Here is an 11,243-nt window from a genome sequence, read left to right as displayed (position 1 = left end):
ACATGCACACACTCTGAGTGGCACAGACACACACACACAAACAGAGACACACACGTACACAGGTAAACAGGTACTCCCTACAAACAAACACATACCTCATTATACCCGCTGATCCTGATGAATCACTGATCAGTGATTTAAGGAGGCTGAGTGTGTTGGTGGACGGAGGTCTGAGAGTGTGATTGGTTGGGTCTAAGCTGGATCAGCCTGGTTGGCACACACCAGTCGAAGGGTTTTACCGGAAAGCCATACATACATTTCCCAGACAAAAATTCCTACTTAACCTAGTAGAAGCTGCTACACATGACATAAGCTTATCCTTGTACTGGATGGCATTGACTTAAAAACAAAGCTCTACAAATGAATACACTAAACAAAAAAAGGGATGATGCCAGTGTGTTTAAGACCATGGACTACAACTGGGCCCTATTGGAAAGCAGGGTATTATGTCAGCTGGACCAGATCTAATCTATAGCATGTCACAGGTGATTAATAAAATCACACATCCCCGAGTGAATGGCTGGAAATGCAGTAAGATTCTTGATAGGGCTTTCAGAGAAGTAATCAAGGCACCTCAAGAGAATTAAAGCGTATTATCCCCCCTGACCACCACCATTATCAAATGTCCACAACTGGCATACAGGTTTGGCACACAAGCCTGGTTTGAGAGATCGTTCATCTGGCAAAGTGAACACAGCTCTTCTCATATTTTCTTGGGTTGCACTGAAGTAATAGCCAGTTTGTAGTGTGATGATGAAAATGGATTGCCATGCTAGGCTCAGAATGAAACAGAAGCTTACCGGATTCATTTCAGATTATGTGGCCTAGACACAGTGTAATCCCTTTATCTACATACTTACCTGTCCTGTCCCTGACGGTGATCCTGCCACTGTAAGACTAATTGCACCTGTCTATGACTGGCAGGAGCAAATCCTCCCTATTGTGTCAGCAGCACAGCACAGGACAGGCTGCTTTACAACCGGCATGCTACTGGTTATCTGCTGCTGAGCCTACATTATATAAAGTAAATGGCATTATCCCATTGAGGTTTCACAACAACAGAAATGCTTTTAATGTTCACTCTCCATAGGAAATGAGGGTTTATTATTATTATTATCCGGCTTTTTATTGATATTTAGAAGAAGCTTAGTGTATTAGGCATTATTACCTATCCATCTAAACTGGTATCAATCTGACTGTTTGTCAGTGTTTTTGCATTGATATGCAAGAATATGTAGCTTACCCTTTCCATGATTTCTGCATAGAAATGACAGTTCTTATAATAGCTGAAATTGTCATGCTGTAGTCAAGTGGATACTTCAACTGATTATGTGAGAGGTCTCCTTCAGGGGTGGAAACACAGGGAACAGAATCATCAAGTTACAAATGGAGCCTACAGTCATACGGTCTACACACCCCTTGCACAGTCTTCACATTTTGCTGCCTTAAATGAAATGTAGAAAGAGATTACATTCGATTTCCCCCCCACACCAATCTACACAACCTATTCCACATTTTTAAAGTGAAAAAAAAATCAGAACATTTTCCAAATTAATAACAAATACAAAATTAAGGTGTCTTGACTGCATGTCTACACACCAGTGGTAGAAGCACCTTTGGCAGGCATTGCAGCTGTGAATAATTTTGAATTAGATTCTAGCAACTTTGGACAACTCTTAGGGAAATATACAGTTGCTAGTGAAAGTCTACACACCCCTTGCACAGTCTTCACATTTGCTGACTTAAAATGAAATCTAAAAAGGGATTCAATTATATATATTTTTAACTTGGAGGTAATCACAGAAATAATCTTTAAACTATGCCACTTTGCATGGATTAGATTGCCATCTGGTGGTTTGAATGGCACACTACGGAAGCAATCTATCAGACTAGAGAACGCTGATAGGGCTTGTTCATTTCATGAGTTTGTGGTAGCTAGGGATAGTTTGGTGGTCAGTCAATGAATATGTTCTTTATATCAATGAACCGCCTAGTGTTAGTGTCTAAATAGAAGTGACAACACCTCAAAGATAGAACGAAGGTACTATCCGTGAGACAAAAATGGTCCCGTTTTCAACCACTAAAGGATACAAGCGCCATGCTTCCTATGGGCCCACCATACTTGCGTCAAATGAGAACATTGCAATCAGAAATGTAAAATGTAGCTGACAGGACATGCTTCTAAATTCTGCAGAAAAATCTCAACATTTTCTACATATAAATAGATTCCTATCTGAATACCCAGTAAGGGCGTTTTCACACATATGTCTGAGTTCGATTATTTGTTACATTGTACTTTTTTCATTTGGTCCGGTTGGTTTCACATTGCCAAATGTCAAACCACCTAAAATGCCTAAACAAAACCAAGTGTTCATGCAAGTAATTTGTTTCTTGGAGAAAAATGCTCACATTATAATGATCAAGAAGCCTAACTTGTATCCCATGTTACATATTACTTTCGCTTTGGTCTTCCAACAATAGCCGCTCTAACTAAACTGCGACGTGAATAGGCGTACAACACCCATGTAGCCTAATCTGCATCGGATGCATTCATAAATGCGCTGCAAATCATATCATATTTAAGATATATTAAATTACGTTACTGCGCTGTGTGCATTTCATCAACTGCTCGCTGCCAAACAACCAATAATACAACAGAGTCTCTAAAGCATACTGTACTGTCTGATAATACTTTTTCCTGTGTTTGGTCCGGACTGGTTCTGCAGCGAACCGCACAAGACAACCCTTTTTGAACAAACCACGGTGCGTTGTTTAGTGCGCTCCCGAGTGACGATTGTGGAAATAAACGGTAAAAAACGAGCCACAATTCGGAAAAAACGCTACAAAGCCATTTTGTGGGAAAGCCCCTAAACCTATTCGTGTTTTATCCAGTCTGTAAGCAACTGGTTAGTTATCTCCAGTTCTCCACATGTTGACACAATGTATCCCACAATGCACGGCATTGTTTGAATATTTTAAATATAAAATGTAAAACATTTTTTTATAATTGCGTTCACATCATAATATCATTTTACACGTTTCCCTAATCTATGTCTATTTGTATATTGTCTATATTTTTTTTTTTATTGAAACCGTCATAGGAATCATCATTGTGTCGAAACTAAATCCACCCAATCCCACAATTGATTTATCTTTGCGCAGTGGCAGTATCGTAGCCTATGAGGTTTATCCGAGGCGCGATTATTGCTAGTTGAAAACTTTACCCAATACCCCGCCAAGACGACTTGAAATATAGTTGGCTTTGGCAATTTTTGATGGTCTCTCAGGAGACTGATATGCTTGTGAAATATAAACCATGAATCGTACGAAGTGTTAATAATAATGCTACCTGTACGAGCGCATGAAACGCTATTTATCATGGAAATCTGAAATGATCTGTGTTGGAAATCACTGGGTTTGTTCGACTATGCAGCCGACAGTGCAGGTGAGTAATGACTAACTGATCTACAGAGAACCTTACATCAGAAATAACTGCTCATGGGCCTCCAGAGTGGCGCAGTTGTCTAAAGCACTGCATCGCAGCACTAGCTGTGCCACTACAGATCCTGATTCGAGTCCAGGCTCTGTCTGGAGCGGCGAACAATTGTACCATCGCGCTCTAGTGACTCCTGAGGCAGGCCGGGCGATGGTACAATTGTTCGCCGCTCCATGGGTCTCCTGGTTGTAGCCGGCTACAACCAGAGGAAACACCATACACCTGTCAACTGTGTCAACGTGTTTTCTCTGACACATTGGCTCGGCTGGCTTCCAGGTTAAGCGGGCATTGTGTCAAGAAGCAGTGAGGCTGGGTTGTGTTTCGGAGGATGCACTGTAACTACCAATTGGATACCACGGAAAGGGATAAAATAAATAACTACTCATTATTATTTGTAGATCAGTCAGTCATTTACAATTTACCAATTATACATTTCGGTTTTGATCCTCTCGAACATGACCAATGTAGCAAGTAACTACCCTTATGTGCGCTAAAGATGGCTGCCGTCTTATCGGCTCTTAACCAACTATGCTATTTTGTTTGTTTTTTCACGTTGTTCGTAACTGGTTTTGTACATAATGTTGCTACTACCATCTCTTATGACCGAAAAGAGCTTCTGGACATCAGAACTGGGATTACACACCTCAAAGTGGACAAGGAGTTCTTCAATGAGTCGGATGCGAGGGATATACTTTGGACACCCGACCAGGCCCAGATCCCTGTGATTCACTGGAAAAGGAAGCATAGATTTTGAGGAAAGAGATCAGGATGTCTTGTGAGGATCAGGCGACGAGTGGCTAATCTGCACTTGCCTTCCATTCCGCTAGCTAATGTTCAATTGCTGGAAAATGAATGGGACGAACTGAAAGCACGTATATCCTACCAACGATAAATTAAAAACGGTAATATCTTGTTTCACAGAGTTGTGGCTGAACGACGACATTAAGAACATACAGCTGGCTGGTTATGCACTCTATCAGCAGGACAGAACCGCAGCCTCTTGGAAGACACGGGGCCTATGCATATTTGTAAACAATAGCTGGTGCACGATATCTAAGGAAGTCTCAGGGTTTTTCTCACCTGAGGTAGAGTATCTCATGATAAGCTGTAGACCACACTATCTACCTAGAGAGTTTTTATCTGTATTTTTCGTAGCTGTCTACATACCACCACAGACCAAGGCTGGCACTAAACCGCACTCAATGAGCTGTATTCCGCCATAAGCAAACAGGAAAATGCCCATCCAGAGGCGGCGCTCCTAGTGGCCGGGGACTTTAATGCAGGGAAACTTAAATAATTTTTACCTACATGTTAAATGTGCAACCAGAGAGGGAAAAGGTCTACCCCACCTTTACTCCACACAGAGACGTGTACAAAGCTCTCCCTCACCCTCCATTTGGCAAATCTGACCATAACTCTATCCTCCTGATTCCTGCTTACAAGCAAAAATTTAAGCAGGAAGCACCAGTGACTCGGTCCATAAAAAAGTGCTCAGATGAAGCAGATGCTAAACTACAGTGCTAAACTACTGGAATATGTTCCGTGATTCTTCCAATGGCATTGATTGAGAAGTACACCACATCAGTCACTGGCTTAATCAATACGTGCATCGAGGACATCGTCCCCACAGTGACCGTACGTACATACCCCAACCAGAAGCTATGGATTACAGGTAACATTCGCACTGAGCTAAAGGGTAGAGCTATCGCTTTCAAGGAGCGGGACTCTAACCCAGAAGTTTATAAGAAATCCCGCTATACCCCCGATGAACCATCAAACAGGCAAAGCGTACTACACCGGCTCCGATGCTCGTGGGATGTGGTGAGAAGCACTTGACTGCAGTGTGCAGTTCGGGGCGGGCTCAATGTGGGCGTAGTCAAATGTGTTTAACCCAAACCCTTCCTGTCCCGTCTCCTTCAAGCTCACCCTAGTTTAGGTTCATGTCGAAGGTATCAACATCAACGAAAGCGAATCTTAATCGAACCTAACCTACATGGATAAAATATCAACCATGGAAGTGAGACTGTCATTATGTGTAATGTACTTTCTAATGTTAATGTTATACCAGTGCAGTGGTATATTTTTATATAACCAACTACCACACATTAGCACCCATTTGCACTTGAGCTAGCTAATTAGCAATAGCACCCTTTTGAATGTGAGCTAGCTAATTGCTTACAATGAGGGAATCTTATTTGGACAAATTTGCCTACTTGAGCAGTAAGCCTAGGTTTACATGTACAGTTATGTAATCGATTTGATCACTGATTTTCTGTGTTTCTTCAATGTATGCCTTGTTGTGTTTGGCTGGTTCTAAATGTGTATCGTTGATGCCGACGGCCATTCCCTTAGTTACACATAGCGAGTCTACACGGCCTACACATAGTAAATACAATAATGAAATCACCTGGTTCCAACATGCATTGCAAGTCTAGAAAAGTCTTTGTAACTTGTCCACACTGCAAAATTAAGTTAAGTAAGAAAAACTTGAAAACACATTTACGAAGAAAGCCTACACATTTCTTTGAAACAGTGTCCAGGGAAAGAGTTTTGGCATGTGAGTGCATTGATGTGAGAAATGGTGTGTTTGCAGTTGAAAATACATTTTATGGACCAGCAACACCCATACATGTTGTGAAAAATACTTGGGCTAATTCAGTTCCAACTGTGTTCAAAACTGTTATGCATGCTGGAGTATAAAAAGGTGTTGAATTGTACTTTTTCTTCACTTTTACATACACTGTGTTCACAGAAACATTGCTCAGATCTTGTCGCCTGGACCTTGGAGGACTTTTGGTGTGGATGATGTTCAGGTTGGATATTCCTTTAAATGATTCCACTGAACTGTACCATTTGATCGTCATTCCTGTATTGAAAATGGTACCTTGTTCACACCACAGGGCTTACCAAAGCAAGGTTTCTCAAACAACTGTGGGGCGTTTGTTTTGATGGTAAGATGGTAAGATGCTATTCAGTGTATTGTATTAGTCCTATTTTCTGTTATAACATATGAATAGTTATTATTATTTCTGTGATTGCAGCATACAAAGCACACTACTGTTATTGCTCATACATTTTCTTTTGTATTATTCTTGACACTTTTTGGGACCTATTTCCTACAGTCTTTACACTACACACACAATTCATACATCAAACTCCTGCAGAGCTGGACGCTGATGTGACATGCTGTGACTTCATGGGGGGGGATGTCTTCTACACCCTGAAATATATTCCTGGAGGGGAGTGGTATTATTATTATTTGCTATTATCATTATTGTTGTTATCATATCTATCAAACTTAACAACCTATTATTTCTTAACTTATAGTACGCCCTGTTCATTGCAATGGAAGCACAGTGTGATTTCACTGAGGTACAGTGGGGCAAAAAAGTATTTAGTCAGCCACCAATTGTGCAAGTTCTCCCACTTAAAAAGATGAGAGGCCTGTAATTTTCATCATAGGTACACTTCAACTATGACAGACAAAATGAGAAAAGAACATCCAGAAAATCACATTATAGGATTTTTAATGAATTTATTTCCAAATTATGGTGGAAAATAAGTATTTGGTCAATAACAAAAGTTTATCTCAATACTTTGATATATACCATCTGTTGGCAATGACAGAGGTCAAATGTTTTCTGTAAGTCTTCACAAGGTTTTCACACACCGTTGCTGGTATTTTGGCCCATTCCTCCATGCAGATCTCCTCTAGAGCAGTGATGTTTTGGGGCTGTTGCTGGGCAACACGGACTTTCAACTCCCTCCAAAGATTTTCTATGGGGTTGAGATCTGGAGACTGGCTAGGCCACTCCAGGACCTTGAAATGCTTCTTACGAAGCCACTCCATCGTTGCACGGGCGGTGTGTTTGGGATCATTGTCATGCTGAAAGAAACAGCCACGTTTCATCTTCAATGCCCTTGCTGATGGAAGGAGGTTTTCACTCAAAATCTCATGATACATGGCCCCATTCATTCTTTCCTTTACACGGATCAGTCGTCCTGGTCCCTTTGCAGAAAAACAGCCCCAAAGCATGATGTCTCCACCCCCATGCTTCACAGTAGGTATGGTGTTCTTTGGATGCAACTCAGGATTCTTTGTCCTCCAAACACGACAAGTTGAGTGTTTACCAAAAAGTTATATTTTGGTTTCATCTGACCATATGACATTCTCCCAATCTTCTTCTGGATCATCTCTAGCAAACTTCAGACGGGCCTGGACATGTACTGGCTTAAGCAGGGGGACACGTCTGGCACTGCAGGATTTGAGTCCCTGGCGGCGTAGTGTGTTACTGATGGTAGGCTTTGTTACTTTGGTCCCAGCTCTCTGCAGGTCATTCACTAGGTCCCCCCGTGTGGTTCTGGGATTTTTGCTCACCGTTCTTGTGATCATTTTGACCCCACGGGGTGAGATCTTGCGTGGAGCCCCAGATCGAGGGAGATTATCAGTGGTCTTGTATGTCTTCCATTTCCTAATAATTGCTCCCACAGTTGATTTATTCAAACCAAGCTGCTTACCTATTGCAGATTCAGTCTTCCCAGCCTGGTGCAGGTCTACAATTTTGTTTCTGGTGTCCTTTGACAGCTCTTTGGTCTTGGCCATAGTGGAATTTGGAGTGTGACTGTTTGAGGTTGTGGACAGGTGTCTTTTATACTGATAACAAGTTCAAACAGGTGCCATTAATACAGGTAACGAGTGGAGGACAGAGGAGCCTCTTAAAGAAGAAGTTACAGGTCTGTGAGAGCCAGAAATCTTGCTTGTTTGTAGGTGACCAAATACTTATTTTCCACCATAATTTGCAAATAAATTCATTAATAATCCTACAATGTGATTTTCTGGATTTTTTTCCCTAATTTTGTCTGTCATAGTTGAAGTGTACATATGATGAAAATTACAGGCCTCTCTCATCTTTTTAAGTGGGAGAACTTGCACAATTGGTGGCTGACTAAATACTGTACTGTATATATCGCCGCTACTGTTATTTATTGCTGCTCTTTAATGATTTGTTATTCTTATCTCTTAATTTTTTAGGGATTTTCTTAAAACTGCATTGTTGGTTAAGGGCTTGTATGTAAGCATTTCACTGTAAGGTCTACTACACCTGTTGTATTCAGCGCATGTGACAAATAACATTTGATTTTATTTGATGTGTGTGTAAGGGGGGGGGGGGGGGGGCTCATGGGGAAGGTATGGGGGAGGAGTTATTGGTACATTGTGTCAACATGTATCTGGTGCTTCAAAAGTTCAATGGAATTTAAAGTCATCCCGGCTTTTTACCATTTATAGTGTGTATGCAAAGTGATGGTGTCGTACCTTATAATGACCAGTACATGCCATTGTCCAAAATACTTTGGTTATGTAGTGACGTTCAGCATCCAGGTGAGGGCAGTATTGTATTGTATGAGAATGTATTGAAACACCAGAATAAGAATAAATCATCAACGAGGGGAAAATATAAACTACGTGGAAGGTTTGTTCTACGAAGCGCAAGATTACCAAAACAGCTCAAACATAGAACATATAAGAATGAACTATAGCAATTGGATTCTACCTTACTGATACGCCGCGTTATAGTGAAATTATGTACGCTCTAGTGCTCCTCAAGCCAATCAGAAACGAGTATTCAACAATGCCATGGTATAAAATAAGGGATAATCAACGATATGTTCTATGCAAAATAAAGAACGATGGAGCAGATGTGTTCCACTACCTGCTAGTGGAGTGGAACTAACCGTCCATGTCTTGCTATTAAGAAAATCGAATTCAACGAGGCCAATAATATTTTCAATTTGACTTTTGCTTTCCAAAGCAGCTCAAACATAGAACATGTAAGAATGAACTATAGTCATTGAATTCTACCATGACGTGCTTTATAGGAAATTATAAACTGGGTGGTTCGAACCCTGAATGATGATTGGCTGACAGCCATGGTATATCAAACCATATTATACCACGGGTATGACAAAACATTTATTTTCACTCTCCTAATTATGTTGGTAACCAGTTTATAATAGCAATAAGGCACCTCGGGGGTTTGTGGTATATGGCTAATAGACCATGGCTAAGGGCTGTATCCTTAGCCATCCTTAGCCATTAGTATTTAACATTGCCATTGTATTAAAATAATATAATAGCAATAATATACCATGTAGCAAGACACTTTCATCAAAAAGCGACAGAGTAGTATTGTGCGTGCATGCATTCCATTCGTACAAATATTACACCTTTATTCAGAATAGTTGAGCATTGTTATTGATTGCTTCTTCTTTATAGAATCTACGAATGATAGGTTTGGGAATGTTGACATTAGTAAAAGTGTGCTTAGTGCCCCTCGGTGCCAATCAGTAATGTGGTCTGAGAGAGGAGCCCTGATTGTAGTGGGCTGTGATGATTAGGAATGGCTTCCTTCAAGAGAGGGCTTCTTCACTATGACGATGGGAAGCAATCAGGCACCCAATTAAATGAGTGCGCACATTTACGATGCAAGTGCGACCCCTTAAATCACCTTGTTACATTTGTAGGGTATTTGGCTACAGAACATACTGATAGTGCAGTATAATCAAATCAAATTGTATTAGTCACATGCTCCAAATACAAAAGGTGTAGACCTTACAGCTTACTTACGAGCCCCTAACAGACAGTGAAGTTTCAAAAAATATGGATAAGAATAAGAGATAAAAGTAACAAGTAACTTCTTATGGCTTGAATCCCGCTAACGGGATCGATATGACAACACCCAGTGAAAGTGCAGGGCGCCAAATTCAAAACAACAGAAATCTCATAATTAAAATTCCTCAAACATAGAAGTATTTTGCACCATTATAAAGATAAACTTGTTATTAATCCCACCACAGTGTCCGATTTCAAAAAAGCTTTACAGCGAAAGCACAACATATTTGTTGTTAGGTCAGAGCCTTGTCACACAAACACACACATCCATTTTCCAGTCAAAGAGAGGAGTCACAAAAAGCAGAAATAGAGATAAAATTAATCCCTAACCTTTGATGATCTTCATCAGGTGACACTCATAGGACTTCATGTTACACAATACATGTATGTTTTGTTCGATAAAGTTCATATTTATATACATATATATTGCAGAGAGCCACATCAATTTACAGAAATACTCATAAACATTGATAAAAGATACACTTCTCCTTAATGTAACCTCTGTGTCAGATTTCAAAAAAGATTTACTGAAAAAGCACACCATGCAATAATCTGAGTACAGCGCTCAGACAACAAATCAAGCCATGCAGATATCCGCCATGTTGTGGAGTCAACAGAAGTCTGAAAAAACATGAGAAATATTCACTTACCTTTTATGATCTTCATCAGAATGCACTCCCAGGAATCCCAGTTCCACAATAAATGTTTGATTTGTTCAATAAAGTCCATAATTTATGACCAAATGCCTCCTTTTTGTTTGCGCTTTTAGCCCAGTAATCCAAATTCATGACCCGCGAGCTGACGAAAAGTCAAAAAGCTCCGTTACAGTCCGTAGAAACATGTCAAACTAAGTATAGAATCAATCTTTAGGGTGTTTTTATCATAAATCTTCAATAATGTTTCAACCGGAGAATTCTTTTGTCTTCAGAAATGCAATGGAACTCAAGCTAACGCGCGTGGTCAGCTCATGCCACTCTGCCAGACCACTGACTCAATCCCCTCTCATTCCCTCCTCCTTCACAGTAGAAGCATCAAACAAGGTTCTAACGTCTGTTTACATCTAGTGGAAGCCTTAGG

At 40.5% G+C, this 11,243-nt stretch overlaps 1 non-coding gene across 1 annotated transcript; it reads left to right on the top strand.

The window, feature by feature from the left end:
* Window positions 1-3,150: 3,150 nt before the first annotated feature.
* LOC139408121 (U4 spliceosomal RNA) lies at window positions 3,151-3,291 on the top strand. Its single transcript, XR_011634179.1, has one exon. It is a non-coding gene; the product is annotated as a U4 spliceosomal RNA (small nuclear RNA).
* Window positions 3,292-11,243: the final 7,952 nt, after the last annotated feature.

This window comes from Oncorhynchus clarkii, chromosome 4, assembly GCF_045791955.1.
Source record: "Oncorhynchus clarkii lewisi isolate Uvic-CL-2024 chromosome 4, UVic_Ocla_1.0, whole genome shotgun sequence".
In the NCBI taxonomy this organism is placed as follows: Eukaryota; Metazoa; Chordata; class Actinopteri; order Salmoniformes; family Salmonidae; genus Oncorhynchus; species Oncorhynchus clarkii.
The sequence above is the reverse complement of the archived record's forward strand: the minus strand, read 5'-3'. Positions and strand labels throughout refer to the sequence as shown.